The sequence below is a fragment of the Bos indicus x Bos taurus genome, chromosome 7 (assembly GCF_003369695.1).
Source record: "Bos indicus x Bos taurus breed Angus x Brahman F1 hybrid chromosome 7, Bos_hybrid_MaternalHap_v2.0, whole genome shotgun sequence".
Lineage (NCBI taxonomy): Eukaryota > Metazoa > Chordata > Mammalia > Artiodactyla > Bovidae > Bos > Bos indicus x Bos taurus.
The window spans coordinates 70,215,036-70,227,118 of record NC_040082.1 but is presented as its reverse complement, the minus strand read 5'-3'; the positions used below and the strand labels follow the sequence as shown (position 1 = coordinate 70,227,118).

Here is a 12,083-nt window from a genome sequence, read left to right as displayed (position 1 = left end):
CCTCAGAACTTTTCCATATTGCCCAACTGCAATTCTACCCAATGAACATTAGCTCCCTATCTATCTTTCTCCCAGTCCCTGGCAACCACCATTCTACTCTCTGTCTCTATGCATTTGGCTATTCTTTGTTGTTGTTGTCTAGTCACTAAATCGTGTCCGACTCTTTGAGATCCCATGGGCTGTAGCCCACCAGGGATCCTCCGTCCTTGGGATTTCTCAGGCAAGAATACTGGAGTGGGTTACCATTTCCTTCTCTGGGATCTTCCAGACCCGGGGATCCAACCCACTTCTCCTGCATTGCCTGGTGAATTCTTCACTGCTGTGCCACTCTAGGAACCTCATATAAGATGAATCAAAATTATTTTTCCTTTGTGATTGGGTTATTTCACTTAGTGTGATGTCTTCAAGATTCTTCCATGTTGTAGCATGCTCCAAATTTCTTCCTTTCAAGGCTAAACAACAGGGGGTTCCCTTGTGGCTCAGACGATAAAGAATCTGCCTGCTTTGTGGGAGACCTGGGTTTGATCGCTGGGGTCCCAAAGAGTCAGACACGACTGAGCGACTAACACTTTCACTTTTCAATATTCCATTGTATGTATATATCATATTTTGTTTATCCATTTATCTCTCAGTAGACACTTCAGCTCAGTTCAGTCGCTCAGTCCTGTCTGACTCTTTGTGACCCCATGGACTGCAGCATGCCAGGCTTCCCTGTCCATCACCAACTCTCCAAGCTTGCTCAAACTTATTTCCATCAAGTCGGTGATGCCATTCAACCATTTCATCCTCTGTTGTCCCCGTCTCCTCCTGCCTTCAACCTTTCCCAGCATTGGGGTCTTTTCAAATGAATCGGGGTCTTTTCAGTCCTTTGAATCAGGTGGCCAAAGTACCACAGTTTCAGCTTCAGCATCAGTCCACTTAGATTCCTTTCATCTTTCAGCAACTGTGAATAATGCTGCTGTGAATATGGGTTTACTTATATCTGTTCTGTTCAAGTTCCTGCTTTCACTTCTGCACATATATCTAGAAGTGGATTTGCTGATCATAAGGTATTTCTATGTTTATTTTTTTTAAATCGTCATACCATTTTCCACAGAGGCTGCATCACGAAATGAGTTTTTAAAACATCTTTTGAGTAGGTAATATACTGTACTGTTCAAAAAGTGAAACATCTATAAAAATATTCAGTGAAAAGTATCCAACTTCTATTCTCCTTTTTTAGGTAACAAGTTTGTATCCATGTACATATTCTTCCAGAATTTTTTTAATGCAAAGATATTTTTATTTTCCTCTATCTTACATAAAGATATAATTACAACTCTGTTATATTTTGATTTTCTTTCTATCTCAAGACATAGAAATTTTACTCAGTCTTTTTTGCAGCTGTCTAATATCCCACTGTAGATGAATCCTAGTTCATTCAGCAGATCACCTACTGATGGATATTTATAGTTTCCAATCTCATGCTATTTCAAGTGATGCTACATTAATAAGCATGTAGTGTAGTCATTTTGCACTTTTGAACTTACATCTGCAAGGAAAATTACCAGAAGTAAGATTCCTGGGTCAAGTAAGATTCATTATATATGAAGCTGTAATTTTACAGAAATAGACAAATTACCAGGCTAGGGCTCCTACAGGGTATTATTACTTCCCACCAGTCATGAATGAGACTGATTATTTCTCCACTGCCTTGGTGGCATCAAGCTGCTTGAAAAACAAACCTAACATGTGGCTGTCCCTATCCCCTTAATATTGCCAGGGTCCGTCATTGTCTGTCTTATAAGATAATAACCATTGCAGGGCCTACAGGATACTACCTACAGAGAAAGGGACCTTCCTTTTGCCTCTCATAGGAGCATACTTGGACAAAAGATTTTGAAGATCACATTGTCACTCTAACTTATGATTTCTAATCCAACTGTATAGGATAACACTGTTTTCTCTTTTCAGACATGTTTTTGTGGGAGCCATCGTGTTTTCTTCACTTGCAAAGCCATGACATCATTGGAAGGCCTGTTAAGTTATTTTTACTTGGCAAATTTTCTCCCTTGGGCAGGAAGACTCCAGTCAGATATAGGAAATTAAATTTGTATGTGATTTTCTATAAGGTCTCGATGTCATGTAGGGCATATATAAATTATTAGATCATGCATGTAGATTGTGAAGTGATCTCGAATAACAATTATATATAATTTATATGTAAAGGGGCTTCCCTGCTGGCTGAGAGGTTAAAGCGTCTGCCTGGAATGCGGGAGACGAGGGTTTGATCCCTGGGTCAGGAAGATCCTCCTGGAGAAGGAAATGGCAACCCACTCCAGTACTCTTGCCTGGAGAATCCCATGGAGCCAGGAGCCTGGTAGGCTACAGTCCATGGGCTCGCAAAGAGTCAGACACGATTGAGCGACTTCACTTTCACTGATCAACCATCTACTTTTTTATTTAAAAATCTCATTTGAAACAGAAAATTATCTTCAGGTTTACTATATTCATGGCTAGCGGGTAAAGAACCTGCCTGCAATGCAGGAGACACAGGAGATGCAGTTTTGATCCTTGGGTCAGGAAAATCCCCTAGAGGAGGAAAGGGCAACTCACTCCAGTATTCTTGCCTGGGAAATTCCATAAACAGAGGAGCCTGGTGGGCTATACAGTTCATGGGATTGCAAAGAGTCGGACACAACTGAGCATAAACAAGTAGACGGATATTCTGACCAGTCTAAAAATATTCTAGTATCAAAAATAAAAATACTCCTGTATCTTTAACAGTTACTGGTTTCCCTTTCCTTAACTTGAGAAAATCATTCTTCTATGGTCTCTGTAGCATCAGCAAAGATGGTTCAAACATCATCAAATGCTCACCCCATTATTTCAATGCTATTTATATCACATTGGTTTAAGGGTACAAGTCCCCCTAGAAAAAGGCATATCTCAGTCACATCATGGGGAATATGAATTTTGGGTAAGGAAGAAGACAAAATGTCAACTAGAGCAAGCTAACTCTGGAGGACTCCCTGCAAAAGGAATAATGGCCAAAAAAGATGACCCAGAATGACCTGCTCCTCTAGTCTGTGTCAGGACCAATTGGATTAAAATCACTGCCTATTTTGGGAAACCCTTTCTGCTGTCATTTGAGATGTTCAGTGTCTAAGGGCAGTGGAAGGCTTTTGAAAAAGGAAAGGAATATATACTTCTTTTGTGATTAATATTCATTGTATTATAGTTACAAATGTTAAAGTCTAGTTTTTCTCAAGGTTTTAAATTCAATTAAAAAATATTGTTGTTTTTCTTATAAAGCTAGAAAATGTTGAAACAACTGGAACAATCCCTTTCATTGGTTCTTATGTGAATTAAAGCCACCGAAAGGCATCATTCTGAACATCTAAGCCACTGATGATATTCTCTAAAACATTTTAAATGATAATTACAGACTTTATCTGAACCCTTAATTCACGACGAGGTGAGGGAGGCGCTGGTGAGGTCACACAGCTAGGACCTAGAGCTGATGTTTATTGTTTATTTGAAAATTTCTGAATGAACCTGTGTGTTCATCTTAAAAACTCCGCACTGTTAAAATTCCTACTGTGTTCATTTGCTTGGGAGTCCTCAAACACATAAAATCCTGTGTCCTCCACTCATTTTTCTACCCATCTGCAAACAAAACCAGCAAATGGTGTGGATGCAGTCATCAGAATGCGGGGCCTTGAGGGTATAGCTGTGGCTCCTTAACCTCCAAGGTTGGTTAAGGAGGTCTTGGTTTTTTCCCCCATCCTTAAATCCACCAAATTTATGCCTACTTCAGGGCCTTTGAACCTTCTGCCCCTTCTCCCAAAGTCCATTTCTCCACGATATTTCTAAGGTGGCTCTTTCTTATCTTTCTCAGCTCATTGTCACCTCTTGTGATGTATCTTTCCTGGACTCTCTCTCTAATACTGTCCTCTGCCTACCACTCTGTCAGATAACCCTCACTAATTTTCTCACAGTCTGTATCACTCTCTAAGATTCCCTTTCTATCTGCTTATTTGTTTGTTGTTTTAATTGCCTGTTAGAAGGTAAACATCAGGAGGTCAAGTCTTTTTCACTGGCCTGTCTTTTTCACTGCAGTGTAAATGAATGAAGTTTCCCTTTAATGGTGGCACACCATAGGTTTGTTGCAAGAGTGGAAAGAATCAATGTGTGCCCAGCATCTAGAACAGTTTTTAGTCCATGGTAAGGATTCAATTCACAAGGTTTGTAGCTATTAATATTATTTCCTAACACTGAAGTTTTATACAGTAACAGAATAACCAGAGGGAAAGGGAGATGATCAATAGAGTGACTATAGAAGGATATATCATGAGATCTACGAGGAATATAAAGAAATGAGCCAGTGGGGTGGGAACTGGTGAATGTAGAGATAAAACAGAAATGGTGAAAGAGAGAAAAGTGTTGAAGCTGAGTGATGAGTACTTGGGACTTCTTAATACCATTATGTCTACTTTAAATTTCTTAATAAAAGTTTAAAAAATAAAAGCAAAAAGTAACACAATTACTTTTGAGTGAGAGATTTAGGTAAATAATTTTGTAGAGTATTGATGTTGAGTATATTTGATTGAGGTTTATTTGGGGGAAAAAAAAAAAGGTAAAGATCCAGCAAAGCTACAATTAAATAGAGCTCTTAGTGTACGTTTACATCCTTTAAAGGATTTCCCTAGGGAACCTCAGAAGTGGGGGAGCCAACCTTTGGTCCCATGCATTGTGTCCTGGTACCCATATTTGACTCTTTTATTTTTTACTAAAAAAAAAAAAAAACCTTTCTGAACTTGATTCTTTCAAGAATTCTTCCAAGTGAGGTCCAAAATTATTCTTTATCTAGGAAAAATTAAAGATAGGCCTGAAGTGTGAGTTTCTACCAGGAAACAGTGTGCTTTCAAATTGTCAGGGCAGTGCTGAAAGGATAAAGGGGCCAATTTTAAAGGGGCTTCCACTGACAAGCAGCAACAATTTAAGCATCAAAAAGAGGATAACTTTAGCATTAATTGAAACAAGATGAAACTAATAAAGCTCTCAAGCCATATTGACAAGTTAGCATTAAATGTAACCCCAAAGAAATATGACCCACATGAGACAACTTCCTGTGGAGCTTATTGCCCAGCCCAGCTGCCTCTTTGGTGTTAACTGTGTTGCAGTGGATTTGTTTACTGTCTCCCCAAGGAAGTCAGAGGAGACTCTAAGGTTAGCTGAGGCAGGGACCAAAATCCACCTGGTGAAGAGTGACAGGACTGAGTGATGATCCTGGCCTCCCGGAGTCTTGGGTGGGCTTGGAGGGGATACAGCAAGAGACACTCTGACAGTCCAGAGCCTGGGATGCAGGGACTGTTCTGATTTATCTCAAATCAGTCAGTAAAATATGAGGGGGAAAAAAAACAGAAATTGAGTGAGCAGGGGAAACTCTGGGAAAATTCTTCCAAGTGGGGTCCAAAATTCTTCACTCTTCTAGGGCTCTAAGTTGTACAGCTGGGCCCTAGCCGTTTTGGTCGGGTTTACATCTGTAAACCAAGCTAACGCATATGAGTGAGTATTTTTTAAAAAGCACTGATAAAGATATGGGCATGATATTGATTTTGTGTCTGTGAAAGTTATGTGAATGCAGGTAACCTAACAAGCTTTGCCATCACGTAGCTAGTTTTGATTATGCATTATCTGCATTTAAGATGTGAAAGTGCTTTCACTGCCAGGGCCTGGGATTTGATTCCTGGCCTGGCAACTAAAATCTCTCAAGCTGCCCAGCACGGCATCCCAACCTTCCACCCCGCCCCCACCTCCGCACAACCAACACCCCCGGCCCCAGCCCCGCCCCAATGCAAAAAACAAAAACAAAAACAAAAACACCCTGTGAAACTTTATTTAAAAAGAATTTGATTTACCACTTAGATATTTTATCTATTTGACTTTCAAGCTTGACAGAAGTCCTAGGGAAAGAAGTAGTTGCTTTTCGCTCGTGTAAATTGTTGTACCGTCAGGTGTATGAAAGTGTAAACCCCATTTTCCATGCATAGAAGCAGGCTATACTTCTTCAGAAGTCCACACCGTGTGCCTGTCTGCAGACATCTTTCAGGCCGGGAACTCTGGCCTGGGGACTCCAAGTACCGCTGGTCTGCTTCTCTGAAGCCTTCGCTGACGTTTTGCCCTTGACCTCTGGAGCCCGTTTCCTAAACCACCCTTCGAGTCGCATAGGCACGCAGCAGATACGCAGCAAGTGAGGACGGATGAAGAAGGCGGCTGACCGAGACACCTGTGGAGAGGCTGATGTTCTTTTTACTGTTCTATTCTGCCGCTGAAGACGGATGCGTAGGTGCAGGCCGGGAGTGAAACCAGTCAGGATAGAAGAACTCAGACTCGCTCACGGTGGTGTCCCGTAAGGTGAAGGTTGTCGCGCTAATATTCGTCAGCGCTAAGCGGGAACGAGTCACCAGCACATCTCTGGCAGAACCAGGTACTTTCCCGGCTATGCTAACTTGAATTTCTCTCGGTGCCGTTTCATTCCGCATTCTCCGTCCTTTAGCTCCGTCTGCTACTTCCTCTACCCCACATTTAGTCACCTCGTGTGACGTGTCTGTGGCTCAGTGGCCTCACCTGCAGGAGAGGGAGACACCGACAACAGGACCAGTTAACGTGATTGTGATAGATGGTGAGGTTATTACTGCTCTTTCCTGTGAACTCTCTTTCCCAGTCTGACTTCCACTATATGATTCCAACGCACTTTTTGTACTTTCTACTATTTCATTTGTCTTTGAGTGGCATTCCTGCCTTCTGATCTTCTAGGATTTTAAGTTCTGTGAAGGATGGCTCTAATGACAGACCACCTTCTCTTGCGCTACAGACCTAGAGATCCGTAATATACTCGCTTGAAGTGAACTGGTAATAGATTGGAAAAGAGAGCGATAGTATAAAACTGTAAAAGCTAAGCATACTTTTACGCACACACATTCCAGGGACAGATGATAGAACTTGACAAAATGACTAGAAGAAAGTGGTTGTAGCTGGGGAAAATAGAAACATTCTTGCTGTTTCCGCCCGGTTTCGAACCGGGGACCTTTCGCGTGTTAGGCGAACGTGATAACCACTACACTACGGAAACACCTGATGATCACCCCTTTCAAATCCCTTATAGACTATAGTCATTGTCATTGCCCGGGCCCTCCTGGAGCCCTTGGAACAATTCTACTCTAGGACATCGGTCCCCTGGTGGCCCCAGGTAGCAGTGTTTGTCAAACTTGTGGAGCACGACAGGTTGGTAGGTTATGAAATCAGTCAAGTTCAGCAATTTTTAAAAAGGCGTGAATGAAAGCAGCGAGCCTCGCCGAAGGGAAGGTAAAACGTGGATAACCCTTTTCATTATCTGTCTTCTAGGGAGACTGCTGATGCTGGGTAAGATTGCGGGCAGGAGGAGAAAGGGACGACGGAGAATGAGATGGTTGGATGGCATCACCGACTCAATGGACATGAGTTTGGGTAAACTCCGGGAGTTGGTGATGGACAGGGAGGCCTGGCATGCTGCGGTTCCTGGGGTCGCAAAGAGTCGGACACGACTGAGCAACTGAACTGAACTGAGGGGGACTGCTGCCGGGTTTAAATTTTCACATAATTTGTGCTCTATTGATAGTTACACTCTAAAGGATTCAAATACAAAGTACATGAGATTTGAATATATTTTCATCAAAATATATATTAAATACGAACAAGCAACAAGGAAATTAATTTTACATATGCTTTCAGAATAACTATTTCTTAGAAATAATATAAAATTATTAAGAATAAAGAGGAGATTGAAACATATCAAGTTTTAAGTCGATGTTACTTAAATAAAGCTGAAATTTTTATTAAATTTTGAAAATGTAGTGAAATCTCTTAAGTACCTTATAAAAATAAAATTCATCAATCCTAGCATTCGATGCCCAGAATTGGGATGAAATTTAATGTATATTATATGTAGTTTACACATATGCAAATTTAAGAGCAGTATGGATGGTTTAAAATACTGCAAAGTGTTTTTCTGCCACCAGCGCTGGTTGCCAAAGACCAAGGTAACCAGGAATTGGAAAAGAGGCTGGGTCGTACTGAGTGGGGATTCTTAATGTGTGAGTAGGGATTCTGTGACAGGGAAGCCCCTCTCCCCCAGAGCACTGGGCAGGAGACTCTCTTGTCAGAGTCTAGTTCAAGGTTAGCAAGGAGACTGCAAGTGGCTGAATTCATGCACGCGTTACAATTTTCCCTTCCTAAACCATAATTTGACTCTACCCATTTGTCCTTCCTTTTTTTGCACATCTCCACTCCCTTGGCTTCAGTGGAAGTTTTGCTGCTGGGTTTCCATCTAATCGGACTCTTCCATGTACTTGAGGCCATGTCCCTGAGGGTCAAATCTCAGCTCACACTTGACCCACTCTCCTTCCCTGCATCTGTGACTCCAGCTGTGACTGCTCTCCCCAAGCTTCAGAACTTCCTGCCTTGGACATGTCCTTTTAGACATCTCCCAACCTGTGCAAGACTGAACTGACTAAACCTCTCTCCTCCCTTCCCTAACAGCCCCAATCTTCAGTATCTGATCTTGATTATTAACCCATATAAAACAGAAATCCAGGAGACCCCTTTCCTACCCTGAGTACAAACCATACATCCAGCTCCTTTGCCGCTTCTCCGTCTGGCTGCTGCCTTGACCCTGGCGCAAGCCCCTTCCTGTCTGGACTGTGGTTGTGTCCTTCCAGCCCCTCTCCCTGAGGAAGTCTCACTTCCCTCACACCTTCAGCTCTTCATTCCTGAAAGGCTCCAAAATGTACATCAGAGTCTTTCTGCCTCTTCGGCCTTTAAAGAGCAAAGATCCTACCGTGCATTAGCCTGATTTCTGAACTGCTGAACGCCAAGAGCCTCATAGGTTACTTACTAGCAGAGGGATCGGAGAAGACAATGGCACCCCACTCCAGTACTCTTGCCCGGAAAATCCCATGGATGGAGGAGCCTGGTGGGCTACAACCCGTGGAGTCGCTAAGAGTCGGACACAACTGAACGACTTCACTTTCACTTTTCACTTTCATGCATTGGACAAGGAAATGGCAACCCACTCCAGTGTTCTTGCCTTGAGAATCCCAGCGACAGGGGAGCCTGGTGGGCTGCTGTCTATGGGGTCGAACAGAGTCCGACACAACTGAAACGACTTAGCAGCAGCAGCAGCAGCAGCAGAGGGATTCCAAACAAGACCTGACCTGAGGGGCTTCTGTGGAATGGGTGGAGAGGAGAGAAAAGCAGAAATTGTAGCAAAAAGCTGGGGAGGGTGTGGCCTTGGCTTGTTGGGAGACAGGGAAGAGAAATGTGCACATTTGGACATTCTCTTAATGAAAAAGTCAGAATCTTTTAATAATGTTTTCCAGTCCCAGTAAAGGTGGTAAAAACAAAAACAAAAACAAAAACAAAAAAACCCTAAAGCAACTTTGCAGATGAATTTGCAAGCCTTTTGCAACACGAAATGCCAAAGTCCGAACTATTTCAACACTGGCTTGTTTAGACCCGTCTATTCCAAGAAAAGATGGTAATAACAGTAACTCCCCAGGGATCTGTGAGTTATGACTGTACTAGGAACTCTACCTGTTTTACCAGCTCTGCCCAATTCCTGTCTTGCACTGTCTTCAGAGGGTGTCATGCTAAACTCTCCCTAACTCTTCCTTTCCATACACTTCTGAGACTGAAGGTGATAACTATCCTTCACTTAGCGAGTTTAATAAACCAGCTTTATATAATCAGCCGACTTCTGTTGTGGTCTGGAATGTATGTGGGGAGACTTCTACAGATGGAAAATAGAAAATGAGATGAATTTACAGGACCGAGGAACAATAAATGGAAAAGAATGAATTCATGTGAAGTTAAGGAAGAAGCTGGTGACAAGACCTGCTGAAGATGTTCATGTTAGGGTCTTTTTAAAAAAGGGCATTTTAGCTGGAGAGGATGTGAAGAAAAGGGAACACTCTTACATTGTTGGTGGGAATATAAACTAGTACAGCCACTATGGAGAACAGTGTGGAGATGCCTTAAAAAACAGGAAACAGAACTGCCATATGACCCAGCAATCCCACTGCTGGGCATACACAATGAGGAAACCATTGAAAGAGATTGAAAGAGACATGTGTACCCCAGTGTTCATCAAAGCACTGTTTACAACAGCTAGGACATGGATGCAACCTAGATGTCCGTTGGCAGACAAATAAGGAAGTTGTGGTACATATACACAATGGAATATTACTCAACTATTAAAAAGAATGGATTTGAGTCAGTTCTAATGAGGTGGATGAAACTGGAGCCTATTATACAGATTGAGATAAGTCAGAAAGAAAAGCACCAATACAGTATATTAATGCATATGTATGGAATTTAGAAAGATGGTAACAATGACCTTATGTGCAAGACAGCAAAAGAGACACAGATATAAAGAACAGACTTTTGGACTCCCTCGGAGAAGCCAAGGGTGGGATGACTTGAGAGACTACCACTGAAACATGTATATCACCATATGTGAAATAGATGACCAGTCCAAGTTTGATGCATGAAACAGGGCACTAAAAGACATTGCACTGGGACCACCCAGACGGACGGGATGGGGAGGGATGTGGGAGGGGGGATCCGGTGACTGATTCATGTCAATGTATGGCAAAAACTACAATATTGTAAAGTAATTAGCCTCTAATTAAAATAAATTAATAAAGAAAACAAAAAATAATTTTTTAAAGAACTGTAAAGACCTGTCATAAGCATATCCTCCAACGCTGACCAAATGCCTTTTCCCAGAATAATGTGTTTGATAGGTCATCAGTCTTAGAACTCTATAAATAAAATGTATCATGATTTTAAGATTTAAAAAGGGGGGGTTATTTTAACATTCCTTTACGTGTGGGGGGAATGTGGAGACTAGGATGTGTAGGGCAACATTTCACAAAAGATCGACTCAGTATCAAGCTTAAAGAGAATATATTGAATGTGAGGGCTTCAGACTTCGAAATAGGGCCGTGGCTTTAAGAGCCCGGAATACTAACCTCAAAATCACCTCGTAAAGTGGTCGCTAATCAGGGTGCCCTGTCGCCCGGTACTCAACCTTCACTGTCCCCTTAGAGCTTGGTGCACTCCATCTGTTCTGTAGCCCAGCTTCTGGGCATCATCAGCGGGAAGATGGATCCCAGAAGGGTCTCGGACTGCTGCCCTTACACTGAGATCTCTTTTATTGTCTCATTTTCCAAAATCAATCATCGCCCAACGTGGGGCTCGAACCCACGACCCTGAGATTAAGAGTCTCATGCTCTACCGACTGAGCTAGCCGGGCTACAAGTAGACGCATGCCTTCTGTCCCAGGAGACCAAAATCCACAAGCAAGGATGCAGCTCACTACTGCTGCTAAGTCGCTTCAGTCGTGTCCGACTCTGTGCGACCTTGTAGACGGCAGTCCACTAGGCTCCCCTGTCCCTAGGCTTCTCCAGGCAAGAACACTGGAGTGGGTTGCCATTTCCTTCTCCAATGCGTGAAAGTGAAAAGTGAAAGTGAAGTCGCTCAGTCGTGTCTGACTCTTAGCGACCCCATGGACTGCAGGCTACCAGGCTCCTCCATCCATGGGATTTTCCAGGCAAGAGTACTGGAGTGGGGGACCATTGCCTTCTCCGGCAGCTCACTACTAAACAACTACAAAAGTACTATGGAGCTCCTACTGTGCGCCTGGCGAAGGGATCTGAAATCTACACCCTCTCAACGTGGGACAGCTGGCCTTGCAGGCTTCCGAGGGGAAGAGCAAGGAGATTAGCTAAGGTGCCAGAACCGAATTTCCACTGGAGCACTTAGGTAGAGTATTGCCTGCTACAGTGCCGCTTCACTGCCTGTCTCCGAGAAACAGAAATACAGGTAAACATAGTCACACACACACTTTTTTGATGTGACGGTCTTCAATCCAGGACGCGAGAGAGGTAATGACTAGAATTGAAAAGTAAAACATGTTTCCGCCCGGTTTCGAACCGGGGACCTTTCGCGTGTGAGGCGAACGTGATAACCACTACACTACGGAAACGCCCACAACAACT

General features: G+C 42.8%; 3 non-coding genes across 3 annotated transcripts; all 3 read right to left on the bottom strand.

Moving 5' to 3' along the window:
- Window positions 1-7,044: 7,044 nt before the first annotated feature.
- TRNAV-AAC lies at window positions 7,045-7,117 on the bottom strand. The gene has a single exon. It is a non-coding gene; the product is annotated as a tRNA-Val (tRNA).
- A 4,148-nt stretch (window positions 7,118-11,265) lies between these two features.
- On the bottom strand, window positions 11,266-11,338 carry TRNAK-CUU. Its single transcript has one exon. It is a non-coding gene; the product is annotated as a tRNA-Lys (tRNA).
- Window positions 11,339-11,997: 659 nt separating this feature from the next.
- On the bottom strand, window positions 11,998-12,070 carry TRNAV-CAC. The gene has a single exon. It is a non-coding gene; the product is annotated as a tRNA-Val (tRNA).
- Between the last annotated feature and the right edge of the window lie 13 nt (window positions 12,071-12,083).